Source organism: Pelobates fuscus, chromosome 7 (genome assembly GCF_036172605.1).
Source record: "Pelobates fuscus isolate aPelFus1 chromosome 7, aPelFus1.pri, whole genome shotgun sequence".
NCBI lineage: Eukaryota > Metazoa > Chordata > Amphibia > Anura > Pelobatidae > Pelobates > Pelobates fuscus.
Window position 1 is genome coordinate 206,643,860 of NC_086323.1, and position 19,286 is coordinate 206,663,145.

The following is a 19,286-nucleotide window of genomic DNA, read 5'->3' on the forward strand; positions in this document are numbered from 1 at the left end:
ATTATATCGCTATACATATATATTATATCCCCATTATATCGCTATACATATATATTATATCCCCATTATATCGCTATACATATATATTATATCCCCATTATATCGCTATACATATATATTATATCGCTATACATATATATTATATCACCATTATATCGCTATACATATATATTATATCACCATTATATCACTATACATATATATTATATCACCATTATATCACTATACATATATATTATATCACCATTATATCGCTATACATATATATTATATCCCCATTATATCGCTATACATATATATTATATCCCCATTATATCGCTATACATATATATTATATCACCATTATATCGCTATACATATATATTATATCACCATTATATCGCTATACATATATATTATATCCCCATTATATCGCTATACATATATATTATATCACCATTATATCGCTATACATATATTATATCATTATACACTAAGCTTGCTCTGTCACTTTCCATATAATGGGGCTGTATCACCCTGAGGGACTAAGCAATATACACAACTACTTTCTGCTACACCCATTGAGAGACTCATGTAAATGATATTACATTTGGTGGAAGCAAAGTGCGTTCCACACATACAGAGTGCACATATGATGGAAAGAGATGTGCGCACGATGCCCGGAACCACGAAGTATAACGCCGACGGATGAATGGAACGCAAACTGAAAAACACCGCAAATTTCAATTATCCACAGCATATAAAGAACTGTATGGACTCACAAACATTAATCTAGCCAAATGAGGAAGCCACGTCAGGCGAAGTGCGTTTTGGCAGTATTTTGTTTATTTAAATAGATTATATCTACATTTTTTTTTTTTTTTTAATCTGTATTCAATAAATTTTTCATGTTACATCTATCTGGATTCTCTGCTGTTTACTACTGGGATGAACTTTCCATGCTACAGGTATCCAGATCAAGCATCCAGACTGGATATCCAGACCATCCACAGAGGGATTTGGATCACCCTAAAAAGATCCTCAGGTTGTGTGAGGGGCACATAAGGCCGTATAGGAAGTAAAGGGGGAAATAAGTCGGTTGAGGTATGCCGGAACCAACGTCGTAGTAGGCCTGTAATAAAAGAGGGCCCACCCATGAGGTGTAATGAAAGGTATAGATAGAGGGAGTGGAGGGTGGGGACATGTAAATCGCTAAAAAACGTACGGGATGGAGGAAGGTGAGTAGGGGGGTATAGTAGGGTAACATGCCCCTCCCACAACTGCAGGCCAAGCCTTTACATTTGTGTGAGGGGCAAATAAGGCCATATAGGAAGTAAAGGGGGAAATAAGTCGGTTGAGGTGTGCCGGAACCGACGTCGTGGTAGGCCTGTAAAGTGGGCAAAAATAGATACCTGCCAGAAATGTAAAACAATCAACAAAGACCTTAATTGCCAAGCTGTATGGTAAATGCCGAGTGAGTAAATCGTTGCTCGGTACTTTAACCGGCATTCTTAATTGTGCAAGGGGAAGTAAGGAATATTAAATGTGTTGGCCATCTAGGGTAGGCTAAGTGCCACCTAGTTTAGCCTTCCGCACATTTGTGTTAAAATGGTTGATCCAAAAGAAGGCGAAAAACCCTGTTTGATGCGCTTCCAATTTGCAACAAGCTAGGGAAAAAAATCCTTCTTGACCCCAGAATGGCAGTCAGATTTTATCCTTGGATCAAGCAGTAATTGCCCTACATTTAAGGTTGATGCCCGGTTCGTAATGACCGGCCTTTAATAGGTCTGATAGTGATAGAATACTTGGATGTTGATGAGAGAACTGTAAATTTGACATTTCCAGAACCTGAACCAACTCGAGTGGTAATAATCTGGTATGAGGACATGACACTGCGTATGAATGGTAAAACTGTACAACATGTGAATTGTAAGCCAGATAGTTAGAGTGATGGTGGTGGCAAAAGGAAGCGAAAACCAATCGCAGACAACATAGCAACAGAGACAGTAACAACGAGCCTCAAAGGGGAAGAAGGCCCTAACACATGTACCGCAAGTGTTAGAAAAAGAGCAGATGTGAAAGATGATGACCACGAGCTAACAAGGCTGGCAGCCCGCGATCAGGCCATGAAAACGCAGGGAACGGCAGCGTCTACGGGAGAGGCCGTAGGCAGAACCATGTGGAAGGCGTAAAGGAGGCACAGGACAGAACGTACAAAAAGGTGCAGGAAGTCTGGATCGGAACTAGCCAAAGCAGCAGATGCCAGTTACCCCAAACCGACCCATAGCCGACAGCAGCGTTACCCGAGAAGGTGGACAAACACTGAGAGAACAGCTGACCAGAAGGCTTCCGTGGGGGGGGGGGAATAAGCCGACTCGTGAGAACCGCAGCGAAGCGAGGAAGCGCCCAGGACCTGAAAAGAAGGTAGGCGTAGCCGAAACTCCACAGAGTGATGAGAACCAGACGCAGCCAGAGAGCCCGGTCCGGAAAAAACACCACGCCTAGCAGCAGAGACCTGCTAGAAAAAGAGACGAAGAAACCGCGCATAAGCGACCCAACATGCGCGTGAGCGTGAAAGAGCGTATGTGTGCATGCTGGCATACTAGCTAATGCCAAAAGGCGAAACAATTAAAAACTAGGTGTGGTGACAGGTGAGGCCCTGCTAGATGCCGAGCGGCATGAGAGGCTCTATCTATGAGTTGGCGCGAGGGGATAACGTGGCCACTGAACGTTGTGGCAGGGTGTTGGCCTCTCGGTGACAGTTAAACATAAGATAGAATGGGAGTGACAGGTGAGGCCCTCTCTATGCCATGATGCGAGGCGACTAACTATGATTTGGCCCGAGGGGCGTAGTACCTCGGAGTATGAGGATGGGTGTTGGCCTCGCGGGACCACTAACCTAAGGCGAAGAAGCCAGGGGGAATTACAACTAGTGGACACCTAGGACCCTGACAGCCAGCCACAGCTAACTAAGAGGGGAGGGAAGGTAGCATGAAAGAGGACGGATTTGATGAACGTGTATCGAAAGAACGTTAGGGTGAACGAGGAAGTACAGCAGGGCCGCCCGTAACCAAAAAGCAGAGTAAGCACGTCACAGAGTCCAGGCGGTCAGGCCGAAAGGAGCATGCCCCGCAATAGGTAGAGTACGTGTAGGTGTAAAGCCCACGGGGCTCACGAGACCCAGTGTGTGTGTGTGTGTGTGTGTGTGTGTGTGAGTGCTGGCATAGTAGCTAAAGCCAAAAGGCGAAACAATTAAAACTAGGTTTGGTGGGGGGCGGGGCCTGACAGCCAAGATGGCTGGACGTGTTTGTTAACAGCTCCTGCACATCTGAGCCTAAACTACAGAATATCACACTCTAAACGACTAAAACTCAGAGAAGAGCATATAGTGGATGAAAAGCACAGCGTGTGGGCACCCGCAGGTGTCCCTTTCAAGTCTCAGCACCGCAGCAATCCACCGTCCAAACATGCGGCCTAGCGGACATGGCGGCCTAGCACCTGGGGGAGACGGCCGATCCCCTAGCGCAGGGCCTGCTGTGATCGTGGGAAAGTCTGTTGCCCTGCAACCCCCCCCCCCTGTGGACCGGTGGGGGAAATCCCGGTCCCGCCAGACCCAACCGGTAAACTCACCCGGCAACCCACGAGGCTCTCCCGGCAGAGGAGCCCAAGATGGCGGACGACTTCTCCATGCGGAGGTGCGAACTACACGGACCGGAGCCGGCACACCTGAGCTCGCCAAACCACATGCAACACCGCATAGACAGAGCGTTCAGGCGGTTTTGGCGAAGGCTGTCGGGTTGGATGCAGGCGTTGCAGGCGCAACACCAAACGAGCGAAAGCGATGCGGCGACCCGCAGAAGGCCTAGACCACCTCGGAGCCGACCAACCTTACAGGCTACCGGGATCCTCAAGCCCGGCCCGACAAGTCAGAAGCCCGCAGCAAACGAAAAAGTACCTCCTCGTTGGCGGAGAACCCGTAACCATAAAAAGCGGCCACATGACAGGCGGCCCACGAGGCCTCACTCACCTGCAAACACGTGTGGGAGCCAAGGCGACGGACACCTGACACGGAGCTCGGAGGCAGCCAACTACCAACGACAGGAAGCACAACGACACCACCGGGCAAGTGCAGCAAACGACCGCACATCACGGACCCGCACACACTCACTAGGCGGGGGAGCCCATCATGAGGACCGGCACCGGGTGCAGAACAGCCAGAGGATGAACGGAGACACCAAACTGAGATACCTAACAGACTATCTCCTGAAGCACATCCATGGCGTCTGATGAAAATACCGCTGATCTGGGTATGTCTGGAATGCACCCCTGGTATGCCACGGTACAGCACCTTACTGGACTCTGACGATTATTTTTCTACAGCCCCCCCAACGCCAAAGAATATGATTGCAAGTTAACAATGTTATGTTATTGATCCCACATTAGATTAGCTGAGCCTTATTGATTCCACACATACTGCATAATTGTCTAGTTGACTGCTTATGCTAAATCAATGCTTCCTCTTAAATATGCTACCCTGTCAACTAAGCAGTCGTGTGGAAACTCACCCTAGCTAAGATAATTGCATTATAAACACATCTATACACGTGCTTGTTTTTCATATATTTGTACTAATTACATGCCTAGCTATAGACCCCCACAACTATCTGGTCGGTTGGAATGATGTACCATTTAACATGATACTACTCTAAGCCAGACATGTTTAATCAACATTTTGTAACCTCAATTCATGCTACTAAAACTCGCAATTACTAATATTCTGAGACAAGCGACACTTAGATATGTTGAGGCAAACGCTATAACTAATCTCACGTGACTATACCTCCTAGCTTTTCATTATGTTTTTCAAAACAAAAATGTGCAAATTCTCTATGCCACTGTTTTGCCTATCTTTGTCTAAATATCAGTGCACGCTGTTGTGGCGTATGACTATGCTCTGTACCCACCTGAAAAACAAAAATAAAGAATAAAAAAAAAAACTAGGTTTGGTGACAGGTTATGCCCTGCTCGGGTGCTGCTAATTTAAATACCGCTGCTGCTTATTCAAATACCGTGGGCTGCTATGGTGCTGCTTATTCAAATTCTCCGGCTGCTGTGGTGCTGCTTATTCAAATTCCGCGGCTGCTATGGTTCTGCTTATTCAAATACAGCGGCTGCTATGGTGTTGCTTATTCAAATTCCGCGGCTGCTATGGTGCTGCTTATTCAAATACCGTGGCTGCTATGGTGCTGCTTATTCAAATTCCGCGGCTGCTATGGTGCTGCTTATTCAAATACCGCGGCTGCTATGGGGTTCCTTATTCAAATACCGTGGCTACTCTGGTGCTGCTTATTCAAATTCCGCGGCTGCTATGGTGCTGCTTATTCAAATACCGTGGCTTCTATGGTGCTGCTTATTCAAATTCCGCGGCTGCTCTGGTGCTGCTTATTCAAATACCGCGGCTGCTATGGTGCTGCTTATTTAAAAACCGCGGCTGCTAGGGTGCTACTTATTTAAATGCTGCTGCTTATTCAAATACCGTGGGCTGCTATGGTGCTGCTTATTCAAATACCTCGGCTGCTATGGTGCTGCTTATTCAAATACAGCGGCTGCTATGGTGCTGCTTATTCAAATTCCGCGGCTGCTATGGTGCTGCTTATTCTAATACCGTGGCTGCTATGGTGCTGCTTATTCAAATACAGCGGCTGCTATGGTGCTGCTTATTCAAATACCTTGGCTGCTATGGTGCTGCTTCTTCAAATACCGCGGCTGCTATGGTGCTGCTTATTCAAATGCTGAGGCTGCTATGCTGCTGCTTTTTCAAATTCCCCGGCTGCTATGGTGTTGCTTATTCAAATTCCCCGGCTGCTAGGGTGCTACTTATTTAAATACCGCGGCTGCTATGGTGCTGCTTATTCAAATACCGCGGCTGCTATGGTGCTGCTTATTCAAATACCGCGGCTACTATGGTGCTGCTTATTCAAATACCTTGGCTGCTATGGCGCTGCTTATTCAAATACCGCGGCTGCTATGGTGCTGCTTATTCTAATACCGCGGCTGCTAGGGTGCTGCTTATTCTAATACCGCGGCTGCTATGGCGCTGCTTATTCAAATACCGTGGCTGCTATGGTGCTGCTTATTCAAATACCTCGGCAGCTATGGTGCTGCTTATTCAAATACCTTGGCTGCTATGGTGCTGCTTATTCAAATACCGCGGCTGCTATGGTGCTGCTTATTCAAATGCTGAGGCTGCTATGCTGCTGCTTTTTCAAATTCCCCGGCTGCTAGGGTGCTACTTATTTAAATACCGCTGCTGCTTATTCAAATACCGTGGCTGCTATGGTGCTGCTTATTCAAATACCTTGGCTGCTATGGCGCTGCTTATTCAAATACCGCGGCTGCTATGGTGCTGCTTATTCAAATACCGCGGCTGCTAGGGTGCTGCTTATTCTAATACCGCGGCTGCTATGGTGCTGCTTATTCAAATACCGCGGCTGCTATGGTGCTGCTTATTCTAATACCGCGGCTGCTAGGGTGCTGCTTATTCTAATACCGCGGCTACTATGGTGCTGCTTATTCAAATACCTTGGCTGCTATGGCGCTGCTTATTCAAATACCTTGGCTGCTATGGCGCTGCTTATTCAAATACCGCGGCTGCTATGGTGCTGCTTATTCTAATACCGCGGCTGCTAGGGTGCTGCTTATTCTAATACCGCGGCTGCTATGGCGCTGCTTATTCAAATACCATGGCTGCTATGGTGCTGCTTATTCAAATACCTCGGCAGCTATGGTGCTGCTTATTCAAATACCTTGGCTGCTATGGCGCTGCTTATTCAAATACCGCGGCTGCTATGGTGCTGCTTATTCAAATGCTGAGGCTGCTATGCTGCTGCTTTTTCAAATTCCCCGGCTGCTAGGGTGCTACTTATTTAAATACCGCTGCTGCTTATTCAAATACCGTGGCTGCTATGGTGCTGCTTATTCAAATACCTTGGCTGCTATGGCGCTGCTTATTCAAATACCGCGGCTGCTATGGTGCTGCTTATTCAAATACCGCGGCTGCTAGGGTGCTGCTTATTCTAATACCGCGGCTGCTATGGTGCTGCTTATTCAAATACCGCGGCTGCTATGGTGCTGCTTATTCTAATACCGCGGCTGCTAGGGTGCTGCTTATTCTAATACCGCGGCTACTATGGTGCTGCTTATTCAAATACCTTGGCTGCTATGGTGCTGCTTATTCAAATACCTTGGCTGCTATGGCGCTGCTTATTCAAATACCGCGGCTGCTATGGTGCTGCTTATTCTAATACCGCGGCTGCTAGGGTGCTGCTTATTCTAATACCGCGGCTGCTATGGCGCTGCTTATTCAAATACCGTGGCTGCTATGGTGCTGCTTATTCAAATACCTCGGCAGCTATGGTGCTGCTTATTCAAATACCTTGGCTGCTATGGCGCTGCTTATTCAAATACCGTGGCTGCTATGGTGCTGCTTATTCAAATACCTCGGCAGCTATGGTGCTGCTTATTCAAATACCGCGGCTGCTATGGTGCTGCTTATTCAAATGCTGAGGCTGCTATGCTGCTGCTTTTTCAAATTCCCCGGCTGCTAGGGTGCTACTTATTTAAATACCGCTGCTGCTTATTCAAATACCGTGGCTGCTATGGTGCTGCTTATTCAAATACCTTGGCTGCTATGGCGCTGCTTATTCAAATACCGCGGCTGCTATGGTGCTGCTTATTCAAATACCGCGGCTGCTAGGGTGCTGCTTATTCTAATACCGCGGCTGCTATGGTGCTGCTTATTCAAATACCTCGGCTGCTATGGTGCTGCTTATTCAAATACAGCGGCTGCTATGGTGCTGCTTATTCAAATTCCGCGGCTGCTATGGTGCTGCTTATTCAAATGCTGAGGCTGCTATGCTGCTGCTTTTTCAAATTCCCCGGCTGCTATGGTGTTGCTTATTCAAATTCCCCGGCTGCTAGGGTGCTACTTATTTAAATACCGCTGCTGCTTATTCAAATACCGTGGCTGCTATGGTGCTGCTTATTCAAATACCGCGGCTGCTATGGTGCTGCTTATTCAAATACCGCGGCTGCTATGGTGCTGCTTATTCAAATACCGCGGCTGCTATGGTGCTGCTTATTCAAATACCGCGGCTGCTATGGTGCTGCTTATTCAAATACCGCGGCTGCTAGGGTGCTGCTTATTCTAATACCGCGGCTGCTATGGTGCTGCTTATTCAAATACCGCGGCTGCTATGGTGCTGCTTATTCAAATACCGCGGCTGCTATGGTGCTGCTTATTCAAATACCGTGGCTGCTATGGTGCTGCTTATTCAAATACCGCGGCTGCTATGGTGCTGCTTATTCTAATACCGCGGCTGCTAGGGTGCTGCTTATTCTAATAACGCGGCTGCTATGGTGCTGCTTATTCAAATACCGCGGCTGCTATGGTGCTGCTTATTCAAATACCGCGGCTGCTATGGTGTTGCTTATTCAAATTCCCCGGCTGCTAGGGTGCTACTTATTTAAATACCGCTGCTGCTTATTCAAATACCGTGGCTGCTATGGTGCTGCTTATTCAAATACAGCGGCTGCTATGGTGCTGCTTATTCAAATTCCGCGGCTGCTATGGTGCTGCTTCTTCAAATACCGCGGCTGTTATGGTGCTGCTTATTCAAATACCGCGGCTACTATGGTGCTGCTTATTCAAATGCTGAGGCTGCTATGCTGCTGCTTTTTCAAATTCCCCGGCTGCTATGGTGTTGCTTATTCAAATTCCCCGGCTGCTAGGGTGCTACTTATTTAAATACCGCTGCTGCTTATTCAAATACCGCGGCTGCTATGGTGCTGCTTATTCAAATACCGCGGCTGCTATGGTGCTGCTTATTCAAATACCGCGGCTGCTATGGTGCTGCTTATTCAAATACCGCGGCTGCTATGGTGCTGCTTATTCTAATACCGCGGCTGCTAGGGTGCTGCTTATTCTAATACCGCGGCTGCTATGGTGCTGCTTATTCAAATACCTCGGCAGCTATGGCGCTGCTTATTCAAATACCGCGGCTGCTATGGTGCTGCTTATTCAAATACCGCGGCTGCTATGGTGCTGCTTATTCTAATACCGCGGCTGCTAGGGTGCTGCTTATTCTAATACCGCGGCTGCTATGGTGCTGCTTATTCAAATACCTTGGCTGCTATGGCGCTGCTTATTCAAATACCGCGGCTGCTATGGTGCTGCTTATTCTAATACCGCGGCTGCTATGGTGCTGCTTATTCAAATACCTCGGCAGCTATGGTGCTGCTTATTCAAATACCTTGGCTGCTATGGCGCTGCTTATTCAAATACCGCGGCTGCTATGGTGCTGCTTATTCAAATACCGCGGCTGCTATGGTGCTGCTTATTCAAATTCCCCGGCTGCTATGCTGCTGCTTATTCAAATACTGAGGCTGCTATGATTCTGCTTATTCAAATACCACGGCTGCTATGGTGCTGCTTATTCAAATACCGCGGCTGCTATGGTGCTGCTTATTCAAATACTGCGGCTGACATGGTGCTGCTTATTCAAATACCGCGGCTGCTTATTCAAATACCGCGGCTGACATGGTGCTGCTTATTCAAATACCGCGGCTGCTATGGTGCTGCTTATTCAAATACCGCGGCTGCTATGGTGCTGCTTATTCAAATACCGCGGCTGCAATGGTGCTGCTTATTCAAATACCGCGGCTGCAATGGTGCCGCTTATTCAAATACCGCGGCTGCAATGGTGCCGCTTATTCAAATACCGCGGCTGCTATGGTGCTGCTTATTCAAATACTGCGGCTGCAATGGTGCTGCTTATTCAAATACCGCGGCTGCTATGGTGCTGCTTATTCAAATTCCCCGGCTGCTATGGTGCTGCTTATTCATATACCGCGGCTGCTATTGTGCTATGGTGCTGCTTATTAAAATTCCGTGGCTGCTATGGTGCTGCTTATTCAAATTCCGTGGCTGCTATGGTGCTGCTTATTCATATACCGCGGCTGCTATTGTGCTGATGTGGCTGCCGCGCGGCCTACTTTTTCTCCCCCATCTTCACCATCCGCCCCGGCCGCCGTTGGAGGATCGCGGGCCGGGGGCGGTGGGCGGCGGATCAAGTCCTCTGGGTGGCGGGCGGCCGCCCGGCAGCGGTCCAGGTCCCCCCGCGGCCGGCGGGGGGATAGGGCGGTGAGTGGGCCCTCGCGGGGTACCGTGGTACCGCCGTTGAGGGTCAGGGGGGTGTCCCCTTGCCCATCGGGAGCCTCCTCTGACAGCGAGGAGAGCTCCCAGGGCTCAGTCTCTCCTGTCCCCCCTCCTTCCCCTGTTTCTTCTATTTCTCGCTCCAGGAGGCCCAGCTTAGCCTTGGCTGGGCCCCCTGGTCCGCCTTCCCAGTGTCCTCTGCCCCCCCCCCCCTGCTGGTGGGTCTGCCCCTGCTATTCCTACCTTCCCCCCTCCCTCTGTTTCTTTCCCCCCATCCTCTTTCTTCCCCCTTTGGCTTCCTCCTCTCTATTGCCCCCCCCTCTGCCTTGTCTGGGCCCCCTCCCCCCCCTGCAGGTCACTTACCTCGGCCATCTCCTCAGGGGCATGGGCTCACGTCTGCTCTGCTGCTTTCTTCACAGGGTGCTGCTTCAGTTCATGTATCCGTCCAGCAGGTGGCGCCTGGAACACTGCTGATGTCTTCTGCGGCTGCTGGAAATGCTGATTCTTTGCCTTCTGTGAGCGCAGCGCCAGGCTTGGATCGCCAGTCTGTGACCGGTAAGTACTTTGTTCCCTCTGCTTCTGGCGCTGCGAGTCCTGGGTGGGGGGGGGGGGTTCCTCTCGGGTCTTAGGTTTTTTTTGGATCAGTGGGAGGGGGGGATGGTGGTTAGTGTGGGCGCTTCGGTGGACAGTCAACTCCGGTCGGCTTGGTCCCCGGCCCTGCTCCCTCCTACTGCTCAGGCTTCTCCCCCTCCTGGGCCTCTCCTCGGGATGGGGGGCGGTACGGTGCCCCTGGGTTCCCCGGCACCCGCGGTGGCCAGTGTGGGCGCTGCCTCGGTTGATGCTGGTCTCGAAGGGCGGGTCCCGGACGTGGCGCGGGGTGCGGCTTACATGTGCTGGTCTGGGCTTGCACTTGAAGCAGGAAACGAAGGAGAAACTTTGGAAAGGGGAATTTGTGGAGATATTTTCTCTCCTGCCACTGGAGGAAGCTCCTCCCGTGGCGGACAAGGACAGTAAGGAGTCGGAAAAGGATAGGGAGACGTACCGTTTCCGCAAGATTCCCAAGACCTTTGGGAACTGGATTCGGGCGTTCTCTATTTTAGCCAGCGTGGTTGGGGAAAAGTTTCCCCACAAGTGCTCCGCACTGTTCTGTTATCAGGACACGATCTGGAACGCTTGTCACACCTATGGGGGGCTGGGTTGGTGGAGATACGACGAGCAGTTTCGACAGCGGCTGGCAGTGCGTCCCTCGCTGTCATGGGATCAGATGGATATCGGCCTCTGGCTTTCCATTATGACTCGGCCAGCCCCTCAGCAAGGCGCCTTTTCGTCCTTTCTTGGGGGGGGGCGGTGGGGGCGTGCCTTCCTCCTCATCGGCCTCAGGTCCCAGGTCTGGCTGTTGTTGGAGGTTTAACGACAGTCACTGTAAATGGGGGTCTTCCTGCCGGTTTAAGCACGAGTGCTCCGGCTGCGGCGGAGCCCATTCCGCCTCTCGCTGTTTCAAGCGGGGAAAAGCGGGTGAGAAAGGGGACATGGGGGCTAAGGGCGATGACTCCGGTCCTCGTAAACGCGATGCGCCCATGGCTCGACCTTTATAGGAATCGGGCTGCGGCGCGGATCCTGGTGGAGGGTTTTGAGCAAGGGTTTTGGATCCCGTTCTCTGAGCGCCCTCCGCTGCTCTCAGTATGCAACCTCAAATCGGTGCAGGCTTTCCCTCAGGTGGTACGGGAGAAATTGGATAAGGAGGTTTCATTGGGGTGGATGGCCGGCCCTTTCTCCTCCCCACCGATGGCTAATCTGCGGGTTTCTCCTTTGGGTGTGGTGCCTAAGAAGGATCCGGGGAAGTATCGTTTGATTCAACATTTGTCGTACCCTCGAGGGGGTTTGGTGAATGACAACATTTCCGCTGAACTTTGTAGGGTCTCCTATGCTTCCTTCGATGCGGCGGTTCGCATGGTTAGGGCGGCGGGCCCGGGGGCGTTGCTGGCTAAGGCGGATGTGGAATCCGCTTTCTGGCTGCTCCCGGTGCATCCGGAGTGCCATCATCTTTTGGGGTGCGCCTTTGAGGGTCAGTTTTTTGTGGACATGTGCCTCCCTATGGGTTGCTCGCTGTCCTGTTTCTATTTTGAGTGCTTTAGCACTTTTCTGGAATGGGTGGTACGGAGAGAAGCTGGGGTCTCCTCCCTCCTGCACTACCTCGACGATTTCCTGTGTGTGGGTCCAGCGGGATCACACATCTGTGCCCTCCTGCTGCGGGTTCTCGGGGAAGTGTTTCAGCGCTTTGGAGTCCCATTGGCTCACGACAAGACGGTGGGTCCGGACACGTGTCTGAGCTTCCTGGGCATCGAGATTGATTCGATGGCCGGGGAATGTCGGCTGCCGCAGGATAAGGTGGTGGACCTGCGACTGGCGGTGTCCCGGGCCTTGGGGCGGCGTAAGATACAGCTGCGCTGCCTGCAGTCTCTGCTGGGGAAGTTCAATTTCGCCTGTCGAATCCTGCCTATGGGGCGCGTCTTTAATTGGCGCCTGGCGGCTGCAACGTCAGGGGTCGTTCACCCGCGGCATTTTATCCGGCTTACCCGGCCCTTGCGGGCTAACTTAGCCGTTTGGGATTCCTTTTTGGCATCCTATAATGGGAGGTCCTACTGGCAGGCCCCGGAGGTCTCTAACGCGGACCTCCATTTGTTCACCGATGCGGCGGGCTCAGTTGGCTTTGGGGCCATTCTGGGCGCAAAATGGTACGCTGACTCTTGGCCGGAGGCCTGGCAAGGAACGGGGCTCATTCAAAACTTGGCGTTTCTGGAGCTCTTTCCTATTGTGGTGGCTCTGGAAGTGTGGGGTTCTGTGCTGGTGGACAGACGGGTGGTCTTCCATTGTGATAACTTAGGAGTGGTGCAGGCGATCAACCAGCTGTCTGCTGCCCTTCCCCCCGTGGTTCGCTTGCTGCGGCGCCTAGTTCTGTGCTGTCTAGAGCTGAATGTATGTTGTAGGGCGGTGCATATCCCGGGTGTTCGTAATGTGATGGCCAATGCTCTCTCTCGTTCACAGTGGGACGTGTTTCGGGCAGTGGCTCCGCAGGCCGAATTGGTGGGTGTCCCGTGTCCGACGGAGATGTGGTCCTTGGGTCTGACCGACTAATGGAGCTGGTCCGTTGGTCGGTGGCTGCGGCCACGTGGGACCACTATAACAAGGTCTGGAGGGAATGGGACGGGTGGGAGAGGTCCCAGGGGGGTTTCGGGGACTCCTCCGCTCGCCTGCAGGGTTTGGTTCTTCTCTTTAGGGATTGGGAGTCTGCGGGGTTGTCTCCCTCGGCCGTTTCAGCGCGCTTAGTGGGACTCAGCTTCCTGTTTAAGTTGCGGGGTTGGGACAATGCTACCAAAGCGTTCCTCATACGCCAGGCGCTGAAAGGTTTGAGGCGGGTGTCTACGCGAGACTCGAGGCGTCCTGTCTCGGGCACGCTCCTAACTACTTTGTGTGAGGCGTTGCACAGGGTGTGCCATTCGGATTTTGAGGTTCAGCTCTTTCGCCTAGCCTTTTCCTTGGCATTTTTTGGGGCTATGCGGATTGGGGAGCTGGTGTGCCCCAGCCGACGGCAAGTGGGGGCGGTGCTGTTCGGGGACGTTTCATGTACCGCCGACCAGATCTCGTTCAGGATTCGCCGCTCTAAGACGGATGTCTTGGGGAGGGGTAAGTGGGTCCGGTTGGGGTCCGTGCCGGGTTCCGGCATCTGTCCTGTTTGGTCCTTTGGGGAATTTTGTGCTCTGCGCCCTTCCCCCGCGTTGCCACTACTGGTGCACGGGGATGGTAGTTTCCTTTCCCATTTCCAGTTTATTAGAGTTTTTCATTTGGGGCTGGAGGCTGTGGGTTTGGATAGCAGGGAGTTTGGGGGCCATTCGTTCCGTATTGGGGCGGCCACTGAGGCCTCTAGGCTTGGCATGCCGGCGCAGGTAGTTCAAAGGATTGGTAGGTGGGACTCGAGACGTTATGTTTCCTATGTTCGGCCGGCCGGTTTATTGACATGATTTCTCTCCGCAGTTTCGTTTCCCCCCCAGGATCTGGATCATCGGGCACTCCTATGTTTACTGGGCTGGGCAGCGTGCGGCGATGCGGCCTGGAGGTGAAAGGTTGGGTTTCACGCCTTCCGAAGCAGAGGTACGATGGCTCGGGGCAAGGGGTATGAGATGGTCCCGGCTCCTACCCGAGTTAGCGCAGTTGGCCCATCTCCTGGGGGTGCCGAGTGTCCTGGTGATCCACCTAGGGGGGAATGATCTGGGCGTGGTGCCCATTTGGGACTTGATTTCGTCGGTGAAGCGGGACCTAGCCCGCATTCTGAATTTGTTCCCCGGGGTGCGCTTGGTGTGGTCTGAAGTCATTGCCCGTAACTACTGGCATGGCGCCAGGAGCCAGAGTGCGATGGAGTGTTGCAGACACAAGCTCAACAGGCGGGTTTCTCAGTTTGTTTTGGGGTTTCGGGGGATCCCCGTCACGCATACAGGGTTTTTGAGCGGGAGGCGGCTCATTTTTTTCGGGGGGACGGGGTGCACCTAACGGAGGTCGGGCTCGACCTTTTCAATCTCGCCCTTCAAGAAGCTGTGGAACAGGCCATGGGGGTTTTTGGTGGGGTTCCCCGCTGATTTAGGGGTAAAGCAGCGGGTCTGGTGGCGGGGGTATGTCCTTGCCAATCAAGTTTGAAGGGTTATGTCTAAGGATGGACTAAGTTTTTATGTTTTTCAACCTCCCCTGCTTAAAAGGTTAAACATTAGGTTGCCTGAGGTATCGTGCCCATCGAGCGTGGATAAGGTCGGCTGATGGCGGGCATTGGAAGGATTTACTGGGCAACGATTTGGGCCCCATGACTTCTGCCTATGCTCCAGTATGCAACAACGAGGCGAACCCAGTGACTACCCGAGCCCAAGCCCGGACAGAGCGAGAACTCTCACCAGTGCGGGAGACACAGGTAAGACCTACCCCGACCTTGCCTGACATGTTAGGCCCCATACCCTGGGATACCCCCGATGCTTTCGAGACAGAGTCTAAGACTGACCCGACCTTACAAAAGTACCGAGAACGAGCAGAGACCGGAGGGGGCGGGGCAGATAACGAAACATTTTTGTGGGAAAAAGGGAAACTATACCGCTTGACAGAGAAAAAGGGACAACGTAGACGACAGCTGGTAGTGCCCCACAAATACCGTTGAGAAATCCTCAAGATAGGACACGACATCCCCTTGGCAGGCCACCTAGCTGTAACCCGTACACTACACCGCATTACCCACACGTTCTTCTGGCCAGGGGTACACGCTGACATTAGGACTCACTGTAATACTTGCGATGTGTGTCACCGAGTAGGAAGGCGAGGCGATCACCCTAAAGCCCATCTAGTCAATATGCCCAATATAGAGGAACCCTTCAGCAGGGTTGCTATTGACCTAGTAGGACCACTGGCCACCCCTAGTCCCTCCGGTAAGCGCTACATCCTTACCGTAGTGGACTACGCTACCCGATACCCAGAGGCTGTCGTCCTATCCAACATCCAAGCGGATACGGTAGCAAATGCACTAGTACAAGTGTTCTCTCGGGTAGGATTCCCAAAAGAAATCCTGTCCGACCGAGGCACCCAATTTCCGGCCGAATTGACCCAATAAATCTGGCAGGTGTGCAAAATTAAGTCCCTCCTGAGCTCCCCATACCACCCCCAGACGAACAGACTTTGTGAGAGGTTCAATGGGACCCTCAAACAAATGCTCAAGACGTTCACTCAGGAATACCGAGACTGGGAACGCTTCCTGCCGCACCTCCTATTTGCGTATCGGGAGGTGCCCCAGGAAACGACAGGGTTCTCTCCCTTCGAGTTGCTCTACGGAAGAAAGGTACGGGGACCCCTAAACCTGATCCGGGAGCACTGGGAGGGAGAGATAGAAGCTGACGGTGTCCCCATTGTGCCATACGTGCTGGAGCTCAGAGACCGTATGGAGCAATTGGCCAAATCAGTGCAGGCTAACCTCCAGTCGGCCCAGAGAAGACAGAGGGTATGGTACGATCGGGGGGCCCAAAGGAGAATCTTCACCATAGGACAAAAGGTGTTAGTACTTAAGCCTGTGAAGACAGACAAATTGCAGGCATCCTGGCAGGGCCCCTACCAGATCGTAGAGAAACGGGGAGACACCACTTATGTAATAGCCAGCTGCCATGACAACAATCTTAGGAAGACGTTCCATGTAAACATGCTCAAAGAATATTTGGAGTGACCCGAGAACGTGATGGCCGTATGTTGTCCCCCTCAGGAAGACCCCGACAGTCTACCCATTCCCGACCTATTGGAAAAGAGCCCCCCCACAGATCTAGTAGCCCAGGTTCAGATAGGAGACCGACTTAGCCCCACTGAAAGGGAGCAGCTTAACCAACTCCTACAGTCTAAAAACCTCACTTTCTCCCAGAAGCCAGGGTACACTACCTTAACCACACACCAGGTAGATACCCCCGGACAAGCTCCCTTACGCCAGGCCCCGTACCGAATCCCCAAGGCAGTTAGGACAGGAATGAAGAAGGAGATCGATGAGATGCTCCAACTCAGGGTAATTGAGCCCTCCGATAGTCCCTGGGCCTCCCCGGTTGTCCTGGTACCCAAGAAAGACGGGACAACCCGGTTCTGCGTAGACTATCGGAGGCTCAATGAAAAGACAGTGACGGACGCTTACCCTATGCCTAGGGTAGACGAGGTACTCGATCGTATAGCCAGGGGAAATTACCTGACCACTATTGACCTCTGCAAAGGTTACTGGCAGATTCCCCTGGCCCCGGAGGCTATCCCCAAGTCGGCATTCGTCACCCCATTCGGCTTATACCAGTTTAAGGTGATGCCGTTTGGGATGAAGAATGCCCCAGCTACATTCCAGCGCTTGGTTGATAGACTCCTGGATGGCTTCCAGAGTTTTGCTTGCGCATACCTGGACGACATAGCGATCCACAGTGAGTCCTGGGAGGACCACTTAGCTCACGTAGGAATGGTTCTGGATCAGATCAGGGCTGCTGGCCTGACTCTGAAGCCAGAAAAATGCCACTTTGGGATGGCTGAGGTACAGTACTTGGGTCACCGGGTGGGGTGTGGGAAACAGCGACCAGAGCCGGCCAAGATAGAAGCCGTCGCCAATTGGCCTACCCCCATCACTAAGACTCAGGTCCTAGCCTTCTTGGGCACGGCAGGGTACTACAGACAGTTTGTACCAGACTACAGCACACTCGCCAAACCCCTGACTGACCTGACAAAGAAAAACTTACCTCGACAGGTCCTGTGGTCTCCCCACTGTGAAACGGCCTTCCAGGCGCTCAAAAATGCTCTTATTAACGCTCCTGTCTTGGCGGCCCCAGCCCTTAACAAACGTTTTATCGTCCATACAGACGCTTCCATGTTCGGGCTGGGAGCCGTCCTCAGTCAAGTAGGCGAAGACGGAGGGGAGCATCCAGTTGCCTACATCAGCCGGAAGCTCCTGCCCCGCGAAGTCAGTTATGCAGCGGTCGAAAAGGAGTGCATGGCTTTGGTGTGGGCATTAAAGAAATTGACCCCCTATTTATATGGACAAGAGTTCACTCTGGTCATCGACCATAACCCGTTGGTGTGGCTAAACCGGGTCTCAGGCGATAACAGCAGACTATTACGTTGAAGTTTATCGTTGCAACCCTTCAATTTCACCATCACCTACAGACCTGGAAAACAGAATGGCAACGCCGACGGGTTGTCCAGACAAACAGACCTCAGCCCAGCATAACCAGCGGTCTGGACAGCCTTAGTCTGCCCCGAAAAGGGGTCAGACGGTGTCTGCCAGAGTGTTCCACAAAAAGGGAGCACTGTTCTAAAAACCTTATTTCACTGTGTGCCTTTAAATGCTATTTTCGCCTTTCTGACTTATTTGCAGCCGTTGGTATGGTTCAGCACGAATCCTTTGTGTAAACGTATAGGTGGCCGCCATTTCGGGACTTTGCACGTGTTCGCGGCCATCTTACGTACGAACAGCGGTGTTTGCCAGCAATCGTCTGGAACTAAAAACGTAGACGCAAACAGGCGAACACCGCTGAGACCTCCAGGATAGCATAACTTCGTGCTGGACCTACCGAACGGCCCACCGTTCGGTAGGACGATTACTCTTCGCATGGGGAGTACAGCGACCCCCAGGATAACTATGGATGGCAATGGGTTCGTGGAGTTTTACCGTACGAACAGAGACCGACCGCAAGGCCTAAACGTGTGGAACTATTTTCGGCTAGAAAGTCTATGCGGTCGGTCAAAACTTTGGAAACCCCTAACTCCCGAACCGTTCATCCGAACGGGTTGGTTTTCGGATATGTTGCTCCCCTGAACAAGATCTGTACAGCGGTGTAGGATTTAAAGGGGTACCCCCTGGTTTTGGGGTACATCCAGAACTTGGTTAAAAATATGTACTGTATAATTGGTTTAACTGTTTATCTGAGGGGAGGAGATGTGTGGGAGGTACCAAATGTGTGATTGGTGATTTTATGCCTCCCCCTGGGAGTGTCCTGTTTGCATGTAACCACAATAAAAAGCAGGCTGGGCATCCCAGTCCTCAGTTCTTGTTTGACCCTCAAATCGCAGCCTTGACTCGTTTTGTGGGCAGAAGGGTATCCTAGCTGTGCTATAGCTAGTGGGATTATTCTACATTTACAGGACTCGTATGGAATACTATGGAAAGCAGCTTCTCCCCTCTTCAGCAATAGGAATCCAGACTACTAAGCGGTCCAGCTCTCAGCAAGACTAAGGGTAACCGTAACATCGATGTTATGTGGTATCGTAATTCCCCACTACGTACATACAAGGCCCTGGGGAGAGCGCAGCTAAGCGGACAAGGGCACATGTAGGAGTGTGGGGATAGATACAGGGGAGGGACTTGGGAAGTGTGCATGGGAGGGGTTAGGCTTAATGTAAGTTAGTGAAGGGGAGGTCTTACCTCAGTGCCACTTGGGTTACGGGCCAGCAAACAGCTTCCCGCCCACCCACCCCCTTTTTCTTTAGTTTCAGTCAGTCACAGCTAGGCGGGGGTATGTCCTTGCCAATCAAGTTTGAGGGGTTATGTCTAAGGATGGAC